At 37.1% G+C, this 23,885-nt stretch overlaps 1 gene segment (V, D, J or C); it reads right to left on the bottom strand.

Annotated features, from left to right (window-relative positions):
- The window catches only part of LOC114623790, a 542,876-nt gene that overhangs the window by 443,667 nt on the left and 75,324 nt on the right, over positions 1–23,885 (bottom strand).

Genomic DNA, 23,885 nt, shown 5'->3' on the forward strand with positions numbered 1-23,885 from the left:
TCTGGGGCTTAGGGAGTGAGATGGAGTTCTTACCAGCTGCTCTGAGTGCAGTGGCTCTTCTTGGATTAGTCAGGATTCAGTATCTCCACAGGACAGGAGCAGACCAACTCTGTGTCTGCCCCAGCCCAAAGTGGGATATGGACTTTTAAATCCTGTTAATTAGGTTCTAAGCTGAACATAGGTGTTCTAATTGTTGCTAGAATTTCCAACCCCTATAAGCCCATAAATAAGATGAATAACAATTTACATCCAGGGAAGAGAAATCTCCCTGAGAATTCCCTTCTTTTTCCTTTCCAGGTAAAAATGAATCACTTGTGATGTCTGCTGTTAGAAGTTCTAATCCAGATGCTGGACTCTGAATTTATACTACTCAGACCTTTGAAGGGCCACTGACAAGAACATCAAGCAGCTAGAGATTGACATCACTAATCTGAAGAAATCCCTCATTTCACTGTCTGAAGAGACCTCCTAAAATCGCAAATATCCTTATTGGACTTGATTTACTCTATTACAAAGAAAAGGCTGTGTACAGCTCTTGACTGTGTACAACCCTTAAAGAAGAAGGTTGTCTTTACATAGACAAGAAAAGGAGGGTTAAAGAGAGCATGAAATAGGTCAGTGAAGGCCCTAAGAAAAATCAGAGAGAGAAAGAGACAGATGAATGCTGGTAGAAAAATTGGTTTTCAGCCTCTCCAAGGTTGTCAACCCTATTTCCTCCCATCTTGGGACGATTATTTGAGTTCTTTTTGCTTATTTCTGCTGGTCCCTGGCCCTCAAATAGGCGGACTAACTCTGTGATACAACAGATAAATAATTTGGTAGCAAAACCTACTCAGATACATTATCATAAGTTAGCTATAGAGGACCACGAGATTCAAGATGAGGTTGTTACTTTATACAGGGTGTTTCCAAAACCCATCTCCACCCAACCTAAAAGTGGGGACTTCTGCCCCTAGACCAAGCAGAGAGGGGCCACCCAGAACCCCCTGTGACTAGCAATCTGAATTCTTGCTTAGGCTGCGAGGCTAAGCACTGCAAGGGAATATAAATAAAAGATAAAAATATCTCTCTGGGTTCCCTGAGGGACAAGCCTGACTGCATAGGGGTTGATGTCAAAAGTATCCCCTCTCCAGGAAAAAGACATTGGGACGGGTATGGCCCTCATGCCTCACTGGACAACGACAGGGGGACTGGAGCCATTACAAAGTCCCCTTCAAGTAATGGAGGTCAGGCCTCTATCCCCACCTTCGCAAGTTTAGAATTGCCATAGCCCTTCTATACTTAGAGAAGGGAGGAGATGTCAGGGGCAGCCCTCCTTACACACTGAATGCCTAAAATCAGTCATAGGCCTAAAATCAGCAATAGGCCTGTCATACATGTATACTAACACCAAGTCTTGGTTCTCAGTGGAATAACATTGAAACAGATGGCTATAAGCTAATGTCAACAGGCAGCTTTTGTGGAAATTTACAAGCCTGAATAGTCATAGACCTTGTAAATAGGTAGCCTTGGCAGACAATACTAACTTAGATAAGGGCAAGTGAGTCATAGGCAGAGTCATGGTGACTTGTCCCCTGAACCTTCACCCAGCCAATACCCAGTTCTGAAGATATCTGTATTCCCCCTGAACACCCACACTCCAGTGTCATTCCCTTCCCCACATCCTGCCTTTCTGTGTTTATAACCCCTGTGTGAATGAATTACGTTTTGAGGAAAATAAATTATTTAAAAAAATAAAAATAAATCCATTGTTCCAAATGCCTATCTAAATCCTCTTGTGTATTCAACACATTAGTAATATTTTTTGCTAAATGATTGACTTCTTCTGTCAAAGCAATTGCAGAAGCAGTGGTGCTAGTAATTAATCTAATTAAAGCTGTTATACAAACAATAATCAAGCTCACTATCCTCTTGTTTCTGCTTAAATCCTAATTCACTTCTTCCAGTACTTGCAAACTTTTTTCAGAATACAACTTTGGTTGTATAATACTCAGGGCAATAAAACAAAGGCTGGTTGATAGATCTCCATTACAGACATGCCAAGTTACAATATACTAACACAATTAGAAAGTGTACAATCAATGAAGCTTACATTAAATACTATAGAAGAAACAAAAGTAATTTTAACTTGGCAATTAAAGGAGCCTTAACACATGTACTAACACCTGTTTGAAATCCAGATCTTTCCCCGACTTTGTTTCTTGCTAACATAACATCATAGAGAACTGCAGCTAACTTTGAAATATGTCTCTGAAAATGTCCAGAACCAGCCTCTCAAACGAAGAATGTTATTTCCAATTCCAATATACATTGATTTCTAGACGAGTCCATTTTTGAGTCTAAATAACTGGTCACATTTAAGAAAAATACAAGGGTCATTATAACTTCTCTTTATGATTCTCTGATCCACAAGGACTAAAAACTTGAGGGAAGGCAGCTTGGTCCATCTGGGATATATATAGGCAAAGAAAGATGGGTCAGGAACATATGTCTAATACAGCTTCCTAGTCACCATTGTCAGGACACTCAGCAAGCTCACACTCAGCATCATTCTTTGTCCTGGCATCAGCATGTCTTACCTATCACTCTGGCAGCCACCATGATCCTTCATCATCCTTCAGAAAAACACAAACATACCCTTTTCCACATATTAAATACCTGATAGGGATCATGCCATATGCCAGTAAGTGGATCATTCCCTTTCACATAGGCATAAGTATGCCTAGTTGTAGTGTGCCATAGACACTCAGCAGAAAATTCCTTGGCATCCTAATTTTTAAAAATATTTAAAATAAAAAGAACATGATTTACACAAATTTGTGGTGCACAGGGATATACCTCCCCCTTTTTTTATTTTATGAAAATACTGTTTTAAACTTCCATGGGCACCTTCCATAGTCCCTTGTCCTTGAGGATTATAAGGAATCCCAGTAATATGGGTAATATTAAATTGTTGATGAAAAAGTCTCAAATGCTCAACTGCAATAGCCAGTTCCATTATATTTTCTTTAATTGGATACTTTATTTATGTACATTACAGACGTTATCTACTTTTCTCATCCTCCCATCTAGAAACCTCTTATCCCATCCCCTCTCCTCCTGCTTCTATAAGTTTTGGCCACACATATCCACCCACTCCTGCCTCCAGGCCCTAGAATTCCCCTACACTTGTGCATCCAGCCTTCATGGGACCAAGGCCCTCCTATCCCACTGATGACCAATAAGACCATCCTCTACTATATATACAGCTGGAGCCATGGGTCCCTCCATGTGTGTTCCCAGGCTGATTTTCTAGATGCTTGGAGCTCTGGTTGGTTGGTATTGTCACTCTCCCCATGGAGCTGTGAGCCCCTTCAATTCCTCCAGTCTTCTCTCTAACTCCTCCTTTGGTGACTCCTTGATCAGTTCAATGGTTATCTGTGAGCATCCGCCTTTATATATGTCAGACTCTGGCAGAGCCTCTCAGGAGACCAGTATATCAAACTCCTGTCACCATGCACTTCCTAGCATACACAATAATATTTGCATTTGGTGATTGCAAGTGGGATGGATCCCCACATGGTTCAGTCTCCAAGACGGTCCCTCCTTTAGTCTCTACTCTACACTTTGTCTCCATATTTGATCCTCTGAGTGTTTTGTTACTCCTTCTAACAAGGACAGAAACACCCACACTTTGGTCTTTCTTCTTGAGCTTCATGTGGTCTGTGAGTTATATCTTGGATATTGTGGGCTTTTGGGCTAATATCCACTTATCAGTGAGTGTATATCATGTGTGTTCTTTTGTGATTGAGTTACCTCACTCATAATAACATTTTCCAGTTCTATTCATTTGCATAAGAATTTCATGAATTCATTGCTTTTAATAGCTAAGTAGTACTCCATTGTGTAAATATACCACATTTTTTGTATCTATTCTGCTGCTGAAGGACATCTGGGTTCTTTCCAGCTTCTGGCTGTTATAAATAAGGCTGTTATTAAAACAGTGGAGCACATGTCCTTGTTATATGTTGTAGCATCTTTAGGGTATATGCCCAGGAGTGGTATAGCTGGATCATCAGGTAATATTATGTCCAATTTTCTGAGGAACTGCCAGACTGAGTTTTAGAGTGGTTATACCAGCTTACAATCCTACCGACAACAGAGGAGTGCTCCTCCCTCTCCACATCCTTGTTGATATCTGCTATCACCTTACTTTTTGATCTTAGCCATTCTGACTGGTGTGAGGTGGAATCTCAGGGTTGTTTTGATTTGCATTTCCCTGATGACTAAGGATGTTGAACAATTCTTTAGGTGCTTCTTGGCCATTCAGTATTCCTCAGTTGAAAATTGTTTGTTTAGCTCTCTACCCCATTTTTAATAGGGTTATTTCATTGTTTAGAGTCTAATTTTTTGAGTTCTTTGTATATTTTGTATAGTAGCCTTCTATGGGATGTAGGTAAAGATCTTTTCCCAATTTGTTGGTTGCCATTTTATCCTATTGACAGTGTCCTTGGCCTTACTTAAGCTTTACATTTTTTATGAGGTTCCATTTGTCAATTATTGGTCTTAGAGATTAAGCCATTGGTGTTCTGTTCAGGAACTTTCCCCCTGTGCCCATGTGTTAGAGGCAATTCCCCACCTTCTCTTCTATTAGTTTCAGTGTCTCTGGTTTTATGTGGAGGTCCTTTATCCACTTAGACTTGAGCTTTGTACAAGGGAATAAGAATGGATCAATTTTCATTATTCTACATGTTGTCCTCCAGTTGAACCAGCACCATTTGGTGAAAATACTGTTCTGTTTCTCATTGGAGAGTTTTAGCTCCTTTGTCAAAATCAAGCGACCGTATGTGTGTGGGTTCATTTCTGTGTCTTCAGTTCTATTCCATTGATCTTCTTGCCTATCTCTGTACCAATACCATGCAGTTTTTATCACTATTGCTTTGTAGTACAGCTTGAGATCAAGGATGGTGATTCCCTCAGTTTTTCTTTTATTGTTGAGAATACTTTTTGATATCTTGGGTTTATTGTTATTCCAAGTGAATTTGCAAATTTCTCTTTTTAACTCTATGAAGAATTGAGTTGGAATTTTGATTTGAATTGCTTTGAATCTGTATAATACTATTGGCAAGATGGCCATTTTTACTATATTAATTCTGCCAATCTATGAGCATGGGAGAACTTTTCTTTCATTTTCTGAGATCTTTTTCAATTTCTTTCCTCAAGGACTTGAAGTTCTTATTGTACAGTTCTGTCACTTGCTTGGTTAGATTCACACCAAGGTAATTTATAATCTTTTTTACTATTTTTAAGACTATCATTTCTGTAATTCCTTTCTCAGCCTGTTTATCCTTTGAGTAGTGAAAGTCTGTGGATTTTTTTGTGTTAATTTTATATCCAGCCACTTACTGAAGTTGTTAATCAGGTTTAAGAGTTTTCTAGTGGAAGTTTTGGGGTCACTTATGTACACTATCACATCATCTGCAAATAGTGGTATTTTGACTTTTTTCTTTCTGATCTGTATCCCTTAGACCTTATTTTGTTCTCTAATTGCTGTGGCTAAGACTTTGAATACTATATTGAATAGGTAGGGAGAGAGTGGGTAGCCTGGTCTAGTCCCTGATTTTAGTGGAATTGCTTCAAGTTACTCTCCATTTAGTTTGATGTTGGCTGCTGGTTTGCTGTATTTTGCTTTTACTGTATTTAGGTATGGGCCTTGAATTCTTGTTCTTTCCAAGACTTTTACCATGAACGGGTGTTAAATTTTGTCAAATGCGTTCTCAGCATCTATTGATCTGGAGAGATGGCTCAGAAGTTAAGAGCACTGACTGCTCTTCCAGAGGTCCTGTGTTCAATTCCCAGCAACCACATGGTGGCTCACAAGAATCTTTAATGTGATCTGATTCCCTCTTCTGATGTGTCTGAAGACAGCTACAGTGTACTCACATATGTAAACAAAGAATTCTTAACTGAGGAATGTCAAATGGCTGAGAAGCACCTACAAATATTTTACATCTTTAGTTATCAGAGAAATGCAAATCAAAATGACCCTGAGAGTCCACCTCACACCAGTCAGAATGTCTAAGTACAAAAACTCAGGTGATAGCAGATGTTGGTCAGGATGTGAGAAAGATGAACACTCTTTTATTGCTGATGGGATTGCAAGCTGGCACATCCACTCTGGAAAACAGTATGGTGATTCCTCCAACAATTGGAAATAGTTCTACCTGAAGACCCAGCTATACCATTCCTAGGCAAATACCCAAAAGATGCTCCAACATATAACAAGGGCACATATTCCCTACATTCACAGCAGCCTTATTTATAATAGCCAGAAGCTGGAAACAACCCAGATGTTCATCAAAGGAGGAATGGATACTTAAAATGTGGTACATTTACACAATGGAATACTACTCAGTTATTAAAAATAATGACTTTATAAAATTCTTAGGCAAATGAATGGAACTAGAAAATATCATTCACAGAGAGGAAACCCAGTCACTAAATGGTATGTACTCATTGATAAGTGGATATTAGTCCATAGGTTTGGTATAACTCCAATACAACTCACAGACCATATGAAACTCAAGAAGGAAGACCAAAGTGTGGATGCTTCAATCCTACTTAGAAGGAAGAACAAAATATTTATAGGAGAGGGAGGTATAAGGAGTGAGGAGAGAGACTGGGGAGGGAAATAGGAGGCAGTATCTGGTGTGGGAGGAGACTGAGACAAGTACAGAGGGTCAGGAAATTGAACAGAGGAGTGGGGCAGTGAGGTATGGGGAACTAGGGGTAGCCCCTAAAAAGTCCTAGATGCCAGGGAAGCAAGAGATTTCCAGGACCCAACAGGGATGACATTAGCCGAAATATCCAACAAAGGGGATAGAGAACCTGTAGAGATCATATCCAGTGAATAGGCATGGCTCCTGGTTGAGGGATGGGACCACCTCTCTCTCCATTTCAAATATTTTAACCCAGAATGGTTACTGTCTAAAAGGAATGCAATGACAAAAAGTGGAACATAGACTGAAGGAAAGGCCATCCAGAGACACCATAGTGATCACTCACATAGTGATCCATTGTCCCTGCAGACACCAAACCCAGACTCTACTGCTGATGCCAAAAAGAACTTGTTGACAGGAGCCTGATATTAAATGTCCTCTCAGAGACACTGCCAGAACCTGATCAATACAGATGCAGACGCTCAGAGTCAACCTTTGGGTTGAGCATAGAGACCCCAATTGAAGAGTTAGGGAAAGGACTGAAGGAGCTGAAGGGGTTTGTAACCTCATCGGAAGACCAATATAAACCAACCAGACCCCTCCCCACACACACACATACACACAGAGCTGCCAGGGACTATGCCACCAACCAAAGTGTATACATGGAAGGACCAATGTCTTCAGTTGCATATGTAGCAGAGAATTGCCTTGTCTTGCAACAGTGGGAGGGGAGTCTCTTGGCATGTGGAGGCTGGATGGTCCATCATTGATGGATTCTAGGTTAGTGAAGCAGGAGTGGGTGGGTGGTTGGTGGAGCACCATCATAGAGGCAGGGTAGAGCCTATGGGTTAGGGGGTTTGAGGAGGGGAATCCAGGAAGGGGGACAACATTTGGAATGTAAAAAAAGAGTTAAGTTTCCTCAGTGCACAGAATCATAATAAAAAATTAGTAAAGAGTTAATTTCCCAGAATTGAATGAAATACACAGATTTATAAAGTAAAATAAAGCATACAGAGTTAAGGAGAAAGCCAGAAGTTTTCAGCCACAGAGTAAGCAAGAGAGTGTTAAGGTTCCAGAAGCCATCTGCTTGTAGCATCAGTACAGTTAGAGAGAGTCTTAAGACTGAAGATTGTGAATCTTTTGGCCTTTCCCCAATACTGTCTCTTACCTCAACTGAAACCTCAAAAGGCCAGGCTGGTCCCCAGCACATTATCCTCTTCCCTCTCCCTCCTGAATTGATCCTCCAAGTATATTCTTTCATCATCCATTCATCCACAATTATCTAGTGTGTTTTGGCTTATTAAGGCGATTACTCATTGCTGATAGTCCTATACTCTGCACCTAACCTCTGTGAGCATATGGATTGTAGACTTCTTATGGAGAAAACAAAAGGTAATATCCACATAAAAGTGAATACATACCATATTTGTCTGTTTCAGTCTGGGTTAACACAACCAAGATGATTTTTTTCTAGGACCATCCATTTAGCTGAGAATTAATGACTTACTTTTTTTAAATAGAAAAACAATATTTCATTGTGTAAATGTATCATATTTTCGTTATGATTTCATTGGTTGATGTACATCTAGGATGCTTCCACTTACTATTAATGAAAGGGCCAAAATAAACATGGCTGAACAAGTTCTCTATAGTAGGAAGAATAGTTCTTTGAGTACATGTCTTAAGACTTGTATAGATGGATCTTAAGATAGAAACTATGTCTAGCTTCCTAGAGAACCATCACACTGATTTCTGTAGTGACTGTACACATTTTCATTAACACCAGCTATGGATGATTATTTCCCTTATTCCACATCCTCAACATCATGAGCAATCATTTGTTTTATTGATTAGAGCCATTCAGATTGGTGTTAAGATGTAATCTCAAAGTAGATTTAAGATGTATTTTCTTTACATCTAAGGATGTTGGACATTTTTGGTATTTAGCCATTTGTGTTTCTTCTTTCAAAAATACCCTGTTTAGTTATATACCTCATTTTAAAATTGTGTTATTTGTTGTCTTTATTTCTAGATTTCTTATTCTTTATATATTTTAGATATATAGTTGGCAAAGATCTTTTTCCATCTCATAATCTGGTGATTTATCCAGATAATGTTGCCCTTTGCTCTGAAGAAACACTTCAATTTCATGAGGTTCCAGTTAGTAATTGTTGATCTTACTGCCTGTTCAATAGGTGTTGTGTTTAGAAGGTCTTTTCCTCTGTCAATTACACAAACACCCTTCCCCACTTTCTCTTCTATCATATTTAGTGATTCAGGTCTTACATTGAGATTTTTTTTCATACTTGTCATTGAAAATTTTTGCAGGGTTAAAAATACAGATCTATTTAATTCTTTTTCATGCAGGCATCCAATTTGACCAGTACCTTTTGTTGAAGATATTGTCTCTTTTCCAATTTTTATTTATGACTTCTTTATCAAAAAAGAGATGTTTATATGTGTGTAGATTTATGATTTATGTTTAAGTCTTCAATTACATTTATCAGTATACATTCATAGCTACTGTATCCTCTTTTTTATCACTATATAATTCTAGTACAATTTGTGATATCTCAAGCCAAACTTTTATTATTCAGGATTGTCTGTGTTTATTTTTATGTTTCCAAATGATACTGAAAACTGTCCTTTCACATTCTATGAAGATTTTTTCCAGAATTTTATGGAGATTGAATTGAATATGTAGAGTGCCTTAAGAAGACTGACAATTTTTACTGTACTAATTCGACTCGCTCATGAGCATGGGAGATCTTTCCATTTCTAATATCATTTTCAATTTCTTTGTTGTTTTCTGCTGCCACTTCTGGATATTAGGAATCTATGTGTTGCCTAGTATGGAGTGCTACTAAGTGCCTGGCATATGTGCTGGTCAGAGTCCTAAATAGAACTGCTTTAGGTATTAGGTACTGACAGGAATGGATTTGGATATGTTATAAGGAGTAATGTTGAAATATTCCACATTAAAGAGGAAAGCTGCATATATTTAAAGTCAGAGAGGGAAGGTAGGCTTATGCAGGTGGTTCTTACCTGATTTCCCAGGCCTGGTAACCAGCTGGATTCCAAGTAGAGTGTACTTTCACATTTTAGTTAATTGGAAGCTTGTTTACAGTTTTAGAGAGTTAGTCTATGATCATCATGGGAGCATAGAGTCATACAGACATGCAGACATGGCACTGGAGAAATAGATGAACCTTTACATCATACCTTCAAGTTGTAAACTGAGAAACAGTGCAAAACTGGGCTTCATATATGGTTTTGAGGCTTCAAAGCCCAAACCCAGACACACCTCCTACAACAATAGGACCTCCTAAGCTTCCCTAAAGAATCTGCTATCTAGGAACCAAACATTTAGGTATATGAGGTAATGGGGACCATTCACATTTAAGCAACCACACTTAGTAATATTGCTAAGGTCAAGTGGATATATATTTCTTTATTACAACATAAAGAAATCTAGAGTTACTAGTTCAATCTATGTATTGGGGAAAAGTATAGAAAAAATACATATAACTTGATATCAAAGTTAAGCTTGATTAATTAATAATATTCCTGCATTAACATACCTTTTACATGAAAATGTCTGATACTTTGAATTAAAAGCTCCTTCCCCTGCCAGGCAGTGATGGCACATGCCTTTAAGCCCAGTACTTGGGAGGCAAAGGCAGGTGGATTTTTTAGTTTGAGGCCAGCCTGGCCTACAGAGTTACACAGAGAAACCCTGTCTCCAAAAACCAAAAACCAAAAACCAAAAAAATAAAAAGAGCTCCTTCCCCACAAATGACAACTAACTTTTTATTATAAATACAAGGATTTGTAATAATTCATAAAATTTCTTATTTAAAAAACCCTTTTTTATTATTGTACTTAATATTAGCCTTGTACTGCGATAATTAAGTTTCTTCTCTTTAAATATTGAGGTCTTATCAATAAATAAATAATCACATGGATGAGACTGAGAAGAGAGTATGCCAGAAAAAAGCCTTATATCTGAATTGACAAGCCAATCTCCTAACTCTAGTATCTTTATATGATATTCAGATCCTAAGGATCAGAATTAATACACAATTTAAGACCAACTACACTACAGACATTTTTTCTCTCCAATAACTCTGCCTATTAGAGAAGACCAGGTTTAATTTTTCAAGTCTTAGTGCTTATAGAGTTCTTGAAATGTCCATATAACTTAAAAACAAGCAAGATCCTCTGCTCAAGACTACCTCTGACAGTTATGTTCATTGATCCAAGGAAGGACTATGGGATCAGCAACACTGAAATAAAGCAGGCATAGACCACACACTTGTTTGTACATGTCAAGGGAAACTGAGATGAAGCAGTAGAGCTAGTGATTGATCACACAGCAAACTTTCCTCTGATGGAATAAAGTTTGATTCACTGGTATCAGCATTTCCTGTGACTGGCAAGAAATTCTCTGAAATCTTGAAATGCTCTGGGGGCAGGCAAGAAGGAAAAAAGGAATGAAACAATCATATACACATAAACATAAAGTTAGTGGATGAAACAAGACCAGCTCCAACAATTTCACACATACATACACACATACATACACACATACATACATACATACATATGTATATACATATATACATATTCACATATTTGATTGATGGAACGAAGATCCAATGTATACATACTTATATATACACATTTGGTGGGTAGAGCTAAATCCAATGAGCAGCCTCAAATAACTTTCTTTTTTCTTTCAGCTTTTTATACAATGTAAGGCAACACTTTCCATGGAAGAAAAAAATTACAATATAGCCACAAGCTACATATTCTCTGAAAACAATTACCACAAAAATATTCTTCAAAAATAGATAAAAATCATTACACAAAAATTTACAAAAGTTACAACATGATTACTGATTATATGTTGTTTCATACTCATACCTAACTAAACATTTCCTATTTACTTTCTCTATGCAAGTCCATCATAACACCTAAGCAACAATTCTTTTGTCATAAATTAACAAAATTTAAGCAAGCTAAGTCTACATTTTCAAGCTTTTTCTTATGTTTAGCTGATGATAATTTATATTTACCAAAACAGATCAACTATCTTATGTCTTATTTTTGAAGTCTTGTTCAGCTAAACTGGCTAATCATCTCTTATCTATTCTTATATGCAAGATATAATTATTTCATCATTATTCACAATCCTCTCTTTTCATGGTACACAGGGAAACCTGTGGTCACATCCATAGATCACAAGGTCCAGAAACTGAGATACAACCTAGATAAAATGTTTTGTTTGATCATTATCTTGTCTTGTCCCAAGCCCATTTTTCTCTTCCTAGTACAAGTATAAGCTTATAGCACAGGAAATCTCACTTTACTCCTTTTCTAACCTACACAGTCCTCAGTGTTCTAAAAGAAAGCTGGCACATTCTACCTTTAATTCTATCTTCATTATATCTTTCTGTCAAAGAACTTAAAATATGTCTGTAAACTTTATATCAACTACTTTAACATCCTAAAATCAAATTAGGGATTTTGTAAAATCATTAATTCCTCTAAATAATATGATTTTATAGAAGTTCATCTTTATATTGATCTAAAGAAAAACTTCCCAATAAATTGGATCATCTTCAGGAAGCTCACCTGTCCACTGTAGTTCCTTCTTCATGGCATTCACTAATTTTCACTTCTCGTGTCACAGTACGTCTGAGATGGTACTGGCATAGATCACATCAAAGTATCAATAGAAGAGAAACACATAGGTGATTTGCTACACATGAAAGAAACATGCAGTTAACCCCTAAAAGATGATCACAAAAGATCAGTATCCAAGGGAACATTCAAGAAAGTGATGACAGAATTTGAAGGCAATGGTGAGAGTTCTAAGAGATGAATGTTATCTTCTATCATGTTTTTTCCTTTGTGAAAAACATTGATCCATCACCATGATAATTAGCAACCATGATGTTTCACATTCAAAGTGTAGTTACGTGGAAGCCATGGTCCATACAGGCAGCACATCTGACTCTGATGATCACAAGGGCATTAGAAACAGATGTTGCAATGACTCAGGACTGTTGGAGAAAAGAGAAATAGTGACAGTAAATGTAGTTTAGATTCATTTCCCTAGATATGAGTATCATATACCAATCACTCAATACTCAAGAAATGAAGTAATAGCCCTCTAGATAGTCTGGTATATGTCTGATTGTATTTTCTAACATTTTCATATGATGCTTAGTAACTGCAGGAGGTCTCAACTGCCAACTCTCTAAACTGCCTCTGGGAATTGGCAGAAGACTGCTCATGCAGCAGACATTGAATGGAAAACACAAAAATAAACTTGAGACTATTCACTGAAGACAATATTAATTGTGATATTTCACTTCTCTTTATAATTATGTTAAGTAAATTGAATATTCATAGATTCATTCTTCTATTTATGACATCCGAATAACAGCAATATCATTGTTTCTGTACAAAGGAATACTTGGTTTAAATTCCAAAATAATGAAAGTGCATAGTCCCTTGACTCTTCCCTGACTAATTTCATGTTTTCTGAACACAAAAATATGTGTTAGGGATTTGTATAGGAAATTGGGTTTCATGTGCCCAACTATCTGATAATAGGTTTTCTTTGATAATTAATTTGTCCCCAAACATTTTCCCCCTTCCTTGTACAATTATATGATTGTAGAGCATGAAAACTATCCAAATATCCAGCCTGTCATGGGGAAATTGTCTTAGGTGAACCTCTTCCTGATGCTGAGTAGGCACTCCAGCACCAAGATTTTCCAATATGGTTTGTTGTTTACTTTAAATTGTGCCTTTGCATTTTATCAGTTCCATTTTATAACTGGGTTTATAGGATTTATCTCCATTATCATTTCAATGTATTCATTACTTGGTATTTCATAATATTTATTTTAAACTCCTTTCACTAAAAATGGCAAATAATGTGTATGAACTGGGTTTGACTTCTGAGAGGAATCAACTTGTTATCTAAAGTCCCAATGCAAAGTCATCCAATAGAACTTGAGCAGATCATGAACTGCCAACCCCCCAAATAAATATACAGCAGGGTAGTAGCAGCACACCCATATAACTACAACACTTGAAAACTAGAGCCAAGTGAAACTCTTAGTTCCAGGCCAGTCTGGTCTAGAGAGCATATTCCAGAACAGCTAGAGCTGTGCAGAGAAATTTTGTAACAAAATGAAACAAAATAAATGAATCACACAAACAAAAACAAAACCAGATAAACAAAAACCAATTCTTCCCCCAAAAGATACCAACATACAGTAATGCAGCTTAGAGATTGAGGTGTACAGAGTCCTTACCTCCAATAATATACAATTCTTATCTGATGTCATCTTGGACATTTCCTAGACAGATTTCCACAGGTGCTGTTCATGTCTGAAACAGCTATGCAGTGTCCAGTGTTTATGTTCGTTCTTCCCACTCTCCTGCCAAGTTCTCTGAGATTAAGGTGGTGAGTAGTGGGGTTAATGTAGAAGACTTTTGTATAGGTCAGAACTTACATCATTCTTTCGAGCACTGTGAAGTGTTAGGAGTCTGCAGAATTTTATGCATATGAAAACGGTTATAGGAAAGCCTGATCATATGTCTGTTAAAATTATATCAATAGGTTTATCTTTGGGTTCTATGTTTCTCTGGCTTTTGAATTTGACCATGATATAGTATGAGGCATGAATTTCATCCTGTGAATGAAGACTTATGTACAATTTAATGAAGAGTTGGTTATCACAATAAACAATCTTGCCAATATTATACCAGTGTGAATGTTTTGACTATCAGGTCAGTATTATACCATGCCAGATCAAGTTCTAGGTAAGATCATTGATGTCTTTTACTGCCCATCATCTTGGATTTCAGGTTTCATCAACATGAAAGCAAGTCATCAAAGAAAAAGTTTCCTGATAAGTTCAATATTGATTTCTTAACATTCTGCAAACAAATTATGTGTTGTCTTCAGAAATAATCACTGCCACCTAGTTATGGACAAGTAAAAAAGCAAAGTGGATCCTTGATCCACTTACAGTGGAGTTTAGTGCAGAGTGAGAGATAAGGTTCCTTTTTAAAATTTTTCTGCTTTTAAATTTTTATGTTTCAAAGGAACATTTATTAATGTTGCTATTTTCTCTCCATGCATTTTTGGGATTTTTGTCGAGGATCAGTTAGTTCTACTTGTGAGGAACTGCTCATGCTCACTTGATCCTTTTGTATTCACCTAAACGTTTCTTTACTGTGGGCATTCAACTCTTTTTATTACTGCACATCTTTAGTAAAATTCTAGGTAAAGTTAAGTGATACCTCCTGCCACATTTCTTTGTGTGTGTGTGTATTTATGTCAGTATTCATGGTCTTCTCTGCCTCTGTATAAATTTTGAGATTTCTTTTCTATGCCTACAAAGTGATACATTGCTCAACAAAGTGATACATTGATCATCCCTTTATCTGAAGAATGGTTATAATGAATGATCTTATTGATATAAACTTGAATTTGGGTTATCAATTTCTATAGAGGATTTTTGCATACATCCTGCATACAGGAGATCAGTCCATTGTCCACTCTGATGGTGTCTTTATCTGTTGTTTACATGAGAACAATGTTGGATTCATAAAAGTAAAATAAAATCCATGCATTCTTTACTATTTTATGGAACGAGTACTGTTTAGTTTTTTTTTTTTAATTCTCTTAGAATTCTGTGGTAAATTTCTCTGGTCCCAGGCCTTTAAAATATTTATTAATTTTCATCCTGATTGCAGCCATCCTCTTCTCCCAATACCCCTCTTACACAGCTCCTCCCTTCATCTCCCCTCTCCTTCTTCTCTGAAATGGTGGAAGCTTTTCCAAGGGAACCAAACCACTCTGGCACCTTAAATCACTGGAAGACTAGGTACATCCTCTCCCACTGAGGACGGATAAGACATCCCAGTTAGGGAAGCAGAATTTATAGGCAGGCAACAGAGTCAGTGTAAGCCCCTGCTACAGTTGTTAGGGAACCCACATGAAGTCCAAACTGTACATGTGCTATACATGTGCAAGGGTCCAATGTCCAGCCCTTGCTTGATCTTTGGTTGGTAGTACAGTCTCTGGGAGCCCCCAAGGGTCCAGGTTAGTTTACTGTGTTGGGCTTCTTGTGGGGTTCCAACTCCCTTCAGGTCCCTGAATTTTTCCATTAACTCTTCCACAAGATGTCCTGAGCTCAGTTTATTACTTGAGGTGGACCACTGATCTGTTCTGGTCTGTTGCTTGGGGAAGTCTGTCAAAGGGCAGGTATACTAGGTTCCTTTCTTTGAAGCCATGCTGACAGATACAAACATAGCCTGAGGCTATGTTCTTGGGCCTCTACGTTATTACCACTGTTTAATAATTTAAGTTTTCTTTCTTTTTCTTTTTCCTTAGTTGGCCAAAGTTATGTCAAAACTGGATATCTTCTAAGGACTGCTTTTTGTTTATGTGACTTTATATTTTGTATTACTATTAATTGCAGCTCTGAATTTGATCATTTTATCCCATCTACTATTTTCAAATTTATTTTCTTATTTTTGTGTGTGTGAAGGGAACAAGTTACTATATTAACATATTATTTTCACATTGCTTCAAAAACTTTTATACCTCAATATTTTGAGATGGTTAAATTTTTTATATCCTCCATTATGAAGACTGAATATGGGGACACAAAAGGATGATTTGGTTTCCCTAGTAGAGCACTGGGTTTGAGATAGCTGGAGACCCAACAGGTGGACTATTGCCTGGTGAGGGACAGCATATATTCCCCCACGCTCCAGGATTCGAGACCCCCACATGTGGCCTACACCTCCATTAGCCTGTATCTTGCAGACACGTTTGGCTCAAAGTAGCTCCTCCCAGAGAGGTTTTGCATCACCATCTAGGTAGAGGGCGTGACTAACAGAGATTCCCATATTTATGAGTTACCTAAGTGGGGTTGGCAAAGCTAATTAAGTTATTCTCCCCCCTTCCTCCTCCTTCCCTCTCCCTATTTAAGCAGACTCTCCATGGCTTTTACTGCGGTGCACATCTAGACCTAACTACCACGCCATGAACAATAAACTTTTGGGACCCATGGACTCCACGTGTCTTCTGGGGCCTGTCGCTACCAAAGTTTCCAGTCTTTGGAATGTTGGACTTTCTCGTGTACGTGGGACCCGCTTGCCTGGAAAGCACGCAGGTCTCCACCATGGTCTTGGGAAACTGCGTGGTTCTGGGATGCGGCGAGTGATTTTTTCCCACAACTGGACAAGTTTCTCTCTCTCTCTCTGTCTCTCTCTCTCTCTCTGTCTCTCTCTCTCTCTCTCTCTCTCTCTCTGTCTCTCTCTCTCTCTCTCTGTCTCTCTCTCTCTCTGTCTCTTTCTCTCTCTGTCTCTCTCTCTCTCTGAATATCCATGACACTAATGAGTTAAAAGCTTGAAGGAGAATAAAGATGAATATATAAGAGATTTGGAGACAGAAAGTAGAAGAGAGAAATAAATATTTATAACCAGAAAAATAAAAGAAAAATTACATCTTTTCAGTTATATTTTTAGCACTATAATTATCCTTCTTCAAACTACCTTCATTGTACCAGATTTCATTCAGTTCCAAGGATTCGTTAAAATTCCTTTTGTTATTTCTTCTTTGACTTGCCTATAATTCAGAACATTTTAATTACTTCCCATGAGTTTGGGTACTTTCTCTAAATTCTCTTGCTCTTGATACCTAACTTTATTACATTGTGGTCAGACAGAATTCAGAATGGTAATTAGTTTTATTATTTTGATTGAAATTTATTTTTTTTATCCTATTTTCAATTTTTGTGAAAAATTCCATAAGGTACTTTTAAGACTCTGATTTCTCTAGTTTTGTAGTCAAATGTTCTATTGATATCTACTATTTCCATTTGATATATGATGTTATTTATGTCTAATATTTCTTTGTTTAAGTTTATCCAGATGTCCTATATATTGATAAGGATAAGTTGCCTAATGCCAATGTCTTGGGTTTGACCTTTGGACTTACATCTGGGAATATTTCATTTGTGTAGTTAAGTGGACTACATTTGGTATATGCATATGTGGAACTGTAATATCCTCTTGGATTCTGATTCATTTGATGAATATTGTTCTTTCTTATGACTAATACTATTTTGTCACATATAAGAATAATTATGCCCATTTGTTATTTTTGATTTTCTTGGAATAACTTTTCCTTTCTTTACCCTACTGTAGTATCTATAACTAATGATGAGTTGTGCTTGTTAAAGCCAGAAAAAAAAGATTAATTCTGTCTTCAAATCTAATCAGCTAGCCTGTGTCATCCATTATGATATTAACACCATTAACTATTCAACTATTGATAGGTATATATTAATTTCTTTCACTTTGTTATTTTTCTTATATATCATTTGATTATCTGTTCCAGATTTGTCCTAGTTTCCTGTGACTTTGAGTGATTTCCTCTGATTTCAAGTATTTTCATGCTTCTAATTAGACTGTAGTAAACCTAGGTTAGTGGTCATAAACTCCTTTAATCTTCCTGAATAATACAAAACATTTTTCTCCCTCTATTTTAGTATATATTTTTGTTGAATATAATAATGTGAATTGGCAGTTGTCATCTTTTAGGACTTGGAATACTTACCTCCAGATTCTTTATGACTTGAAAATGTCTGTAAAATAATCATGTTTTAGTCTGGGATTTTAGACTGGAATTTTTCTTTTACATCTTTCAGTAGCATTCTTTTTCTCAGCCTTTGGTATTTTAAGTATAATAAATTGTTGCAACCTGTGTAGCTTGGGTCCTAGAACCATATCTATGCATGTCAGTGTAATGGGGAAATAACCAAAGTAGAGACACATATACATTGATTCCATGGCACCTCTCCTATGCCAAGGCTTTTTAGTGAATAGTTTAAAGTAAATACAGACTGCCTCAGAATGCCTCATGCTGGTGATAAAGGACACAGTCACAATGGCCAAGGTCCTATGTATACTTTGCAGATCACCAGAACTCAGCCTCTGTTGAAACATCCATCATCTAGCTTCTATGCTGTGCAATTCAGATATACTCTCTGTAATTCTGTAACTTCTCACTCTGCCATACTTGAAGGTAAGTTGATGGAATTATAAAGGGTTTTACTAATTGAGGTAACAAAGACAAAAAATACAAACTTTACATGTATTCTATCATTGGATGCTCCTAATTTGAAATATTCATATGTGGATCTACATCCTAAAATTACAGTAAAAACAAAGGAAGTAAAATGAGGTGACTTAGGTGATCTGTAGGGAAAAATGAGAAGGAGGGGTAGGTTTAGTTAGGGAGATAATGAGATAAATACAGAAGAAGGAAAATGAGTAAAATAAGAATATCTAGGAATGTAATAAGAAATAATAAAATTAAATATATATACATATATGTGTATATATATATACATTGAGAGAGAGAGAGAGTTGAAATGAAAAATTTTCTTCTGTTATGACAATGAAATATCCCTTCCAGAGTCCAAGAGCATCTATTAACCCCACCAGGAATATAACATCCTCTTATGAGTTGTGTTGGTCAGAACTGTTCAAGAAAATACAAAAACACTGTAGGTTACTGCTATTGTTTTGTGTTTCCCCCGAGGTGGATGATTCCCTATTACTGAAAACAACACTATACAATTCAGAACAAAATGTAAAAGACCCTGATGTGACACAAAACTGAAAGTCTTCTGCTTTTATCTTTTATGGTCACAGAAGGCATTATACAAGCTTTCATAAGAGGAAGAATACAACAGTCCTGCCCTGCTAAGAACACACAAAATTTCCTTGACTTCCAATCTTGCATGAAGAAATGGCTTTGTTCTAAATTTTTTTATCTGAAGCAGTGATTCTAATCTGCTTTGTATATCTCGGGATATTATTAGTGGCTCTAACAATAACAAGTCACAATTTGTGGAGTGCATTATTCATGGAATAAACTCACATTTTAATTCATTCATAAAGAATTATAAGATGTATAATATAGTGATTCAAAAGTGTGATTGTCATTAGGCCACTGAATACAATTTAATATACAATAAGATGTGTCTTAGGATTTCATTTCTGTGAAGCAACACCATGAGTAAGGCAACTCTTATAAAGTAAAACATTTACTCCAGGGCTAGGTTATACTTTTCAGAGATGGAATCATAAACATCATAGTGGGAAGTATGGCAGAGTCGACACCTATTCAAACTACCATCTATATCTATTCAAATGACCACTTTCCATTCCCTAGCTTACATAGGCCTGGAGTCATAGTGTAATACAGAATACACTTAGTTTAACTTCAAAAGCCTCCATCATCTATCACAGTCTCTACAAGGTTTAAAAGTCCAAAGTTTGTGCAATCTATTAAATGTTAAATGTCCAAAGTTCAAGTCTCTCTCGAAATTTGTGCAGTCTCTTAACTTTACTTCCCTATAAATTAATAATAATAATAATAATAATAATAACAATAATAATAAAAACAGATTTTAAACTTCCAACATATCATGGTGTTGGGAGCCGACTCTTAGCCAAAAGCAGCTATCATCTTTACAGCCATCTTGAGCCGTATACCCTGACAAGAGACTTGTTTCCAACAGCCCGCAAAAGCTGAGCACACTCTGATAAACATATGGTTACACTGTTTAGTGCCCCCAGCTGCAAGGTGCACCTGGTATTCATGACTACAAGGTACGTGACATAGTGCCTTCAGTTGAGCTTGTCCACGAGGGCAAGTCACATGGTAAAGGGTATAAATACCCAGGATTTCCTTTCTATGGAGAGTAAGGGAGAATAAAGAAGAGACTTGACGAGACTTGACCAGACTCTGTCTTGTATCCATCTTTTGCGCCTCTTGCCCCTCCTCCATCCCCACTCTTTCTCTTGCTAGACCCTGACCTGCAGACCAGAGCAGCAGAACTGGCCATTACAAAGTAGCAGACCGGCCATTACAAAAGAAACAGCTGTTACATCATGGCACAGGGTATACATTAGCATTTGAAAACATCATAAACAAGCCTGGTGAGGAAATATTCCACCAAATCAAGATAAAAAAAACACCAGGGAAAATTACGAACTGCATCTCCACATGTGATGTGAAAATGTTTTCAGATATCAGCTTTGCTGACTGTAACACACTTATTTTTCTTGGAAAAGTTCCATACTGCATTAGAAGATTTCCTTGTCAGGTATTCCATAGCTTCAACATCTCTAACCTATTGGGGTCTTGAATGCAATCCAGACTATATCAGAACTTCACATAATGGTCTTTCACAGCTTCACAAAATGGATTCTTTGTACCTCCACAAAGGGATACCAGTGCCTCATTCCTGGCCCCACTGGATCTTTCCTTCCTTGACTCTAAAACTAAAACCACGCATCTTAAACTGGCAAGTTCTGATGCTTGCAGGGACTGGAACATTGCCCTTTGCTCAATTTTATCTTTGCCAGCTGTGTTTCATGGTTTCCTCCCCTTGCTGAAGATGAGTCTTGTCTTGAACTCAGAGATCCACATGCCTTTGTCTCCTATGTGCTGGATTAAATATATGTACCACCATGCATAGACCTAAGTTTTCTTTTATTTTTATTTCCTTTTCACAATAGATCTTTATAAGCATTGCCACTATGCCTTAAGAACTGGATTAAATATAGTTGTTGATCCAGATCAATGACATATATAGTTACCTACCCAGCATTCTAGAAGGAAATCTCCAACACAAGGAAGATACTTACACAAGAAATTTATCATCTCACAACAAAACCAAATGAAGAGAATCATATACACATAATACCCCATACAATAACAAACATAAAAGGAACTAACAATCATCTGTCTTTAATATCTCTCAATATGAACAGACTCAATTCCCCAGTAAAAAGACATAAGCTAATAGACTGGATAATAAAGCAGGATCCAGAATATTGCTACATATAAGAAACATACTTCAATGTCAGAGAAAGACATTACCACAAAGGGCTGGAAAACAAGTCTTCCAAGAAAATGGCTCCAAGAAACAAGGGAGAGCTGCCATTCTAATGTCTAATAAAATAGACTTTCAATGAAAAGTTATCAAGCAAGGTGGTGAAGGATACTTAGTATTCATCAAAGAAAAAAAATACACAAAGAGAAAGTCTCAATTCTGAAAATCTATATCCCAAATACAAGGGTACCCAAATTCATAAAAGCAATTTACTAAAGTTCAAAACATGCATTGAACCCCAACAATAATAGTGAGACAATTCAACACCCCACTCTCACCAATGGACAGTTCTTTGAAACAGAAATTAAACAGAGACATAATGAAATTAATAGAGGTAATGAACTGAATATATTTAACAGATATATAGAGAACATTGCATCCTAAAACAGAAGAATATACCTTCTTTTCAGCACCTCATGGTATCTTGCCCAAAACTGACTATATTATTGGCCACAATACAAGCATCAACAGATACAAGAAGATTGAAATAATCTACTGTTTCCTATCTGATTACCACAGACTAAGGTTAGACTTCAATAATAAAAACAACAGAAAACACACACACACACACACACACACACACACACACTCACTCATGGAAACTGAACAACCATGTACTCAATGACAATGTGGTCAGGGAAAAAATAAAGACAGAAATTAAAGACTTCCTGGAATTCAATGAAAATCATGATGACACAGCATACACAGCATACCAAAACTTTTGGGACACAATGAAAGAAGTGCAAAGAGGAAAATTCATAGCAATAAGTGCTTGCCTAAAGAAACTGGTGAGATTCAACACTAGCAAAATAACAGTACACCTGAAAGCTCTAGAACAAAAATCAGTAAAAACACACAAGGGGAGTAGACACCAGGAAACAGTCAAAGTCAGGGCCCAAATCAACAAAATAGAAACAAAGAGAATGATACAAAGAATCAACAAAAAGAAAAGGTGGTTCTTTAAGAAAATCAACAAGAAAGATAAACTCCTAGCCAATTTAAATAAAGGGCACAGAGACAGTATCCAAATTAATAAAATCAGAATGAAAAGGGAGACATAAGAACAGAAACAGGAAACTCAAAAAATCAACAGATCCATCCTACTATATAAGCAACAAAACTTGAAAATCTAGATGAAATATATGATTTTCTAGACAGATACCATGTACTAAAGTTAAATCAAGAGCAGGCAAACTATCTAAACAGTCACACATCCCCTAAAGAAATAGAAGTCATTGAAAACCTCCCATCCAAAAAATGCTCAGGGCCAGATGGCTATAGTGCAGAATTCTACCAGACCTTCAAACAAGACTTAATACCAACACTTCTCAAATAAATAAATAAATAAATAAATAAATAAATAAATAAATAAATAAATAAAAATAGAAACAGAAGGAAAACTACCTAAGTCATTCTATGAAGTCACACTTACTCTGATACCTAAACCACACAAAGATGAAACAAAGAATGGCTACTTCAGGTCTGCAGAATACTTTTTTACAGCTCTTGTAACAACTGTGCATTCTGTGGGAGTACATCCTGTTGTAGGCATAATGCACCAGGCAAGGACTTTCCACCTGATGGACCATTGTCCCCCTGTTGTGATTTTCCCTCCCCAGTTTGGTGTATATATTGAACCTGCTCAGTAAAAGCTTTTGCATTCTCTTTTGTCAAACGATCCGAGTCTGTGTCTTCCTTTAATTCCCCATGCCTAAACCCAAGCTTGGTACCCTGGAGGCACTGTCACTGTCAAGTGGAGGTCCTACCAAGATCAGGAAAGCAAGGCGAACCTGATGGGATGGTTCCTGAAAGAAGCCAGCCAGTGTAGTGAGTGGAATATATTGGAGAAGTGGTGTGAGATCAAACTGAAAGTAAGTAGTGCTAAGTGAGTTTTGATGGCACAATGGGGACTACGAGTTCCTCCCTACAAGAAGTGACACAGGATGATGCATCTAAAAAACCCTTGAATGAGGCAGAGAATAGCTCCAGTTCTGAGGATGAAGAAGAAACTTTAGAAATAGCTTATTTAAAGGAAAAATTGAAGAAATTCAAGGTCCAGAAATTGGAAAGGAAGCCTGGAAAAGGGGAAGCAAAAGACTGGGGGCACTTCTGCAGTTGCAGCAGCGGTGTTGGCGGTGTCTTCGTCAGTGGCAGTGGTGGATGGGAACCCACACCA

Source organism: Grammomys surdaster, unplaced genomic scaffold, assembly GCF_004785775.1.
Source record: "Grammomys surdaster isolate TR1022 unplaced genomic scaffold, NIH_TR_1.0 202, whole genome shotgun sequence".
NCBI classification, from domain to species: domain Eukaryota; kingdom Metazoa; phylum Chordata; class Mammalia; order Rodentia; family Muridae; genus Grammomys; species Grammomys surdaster.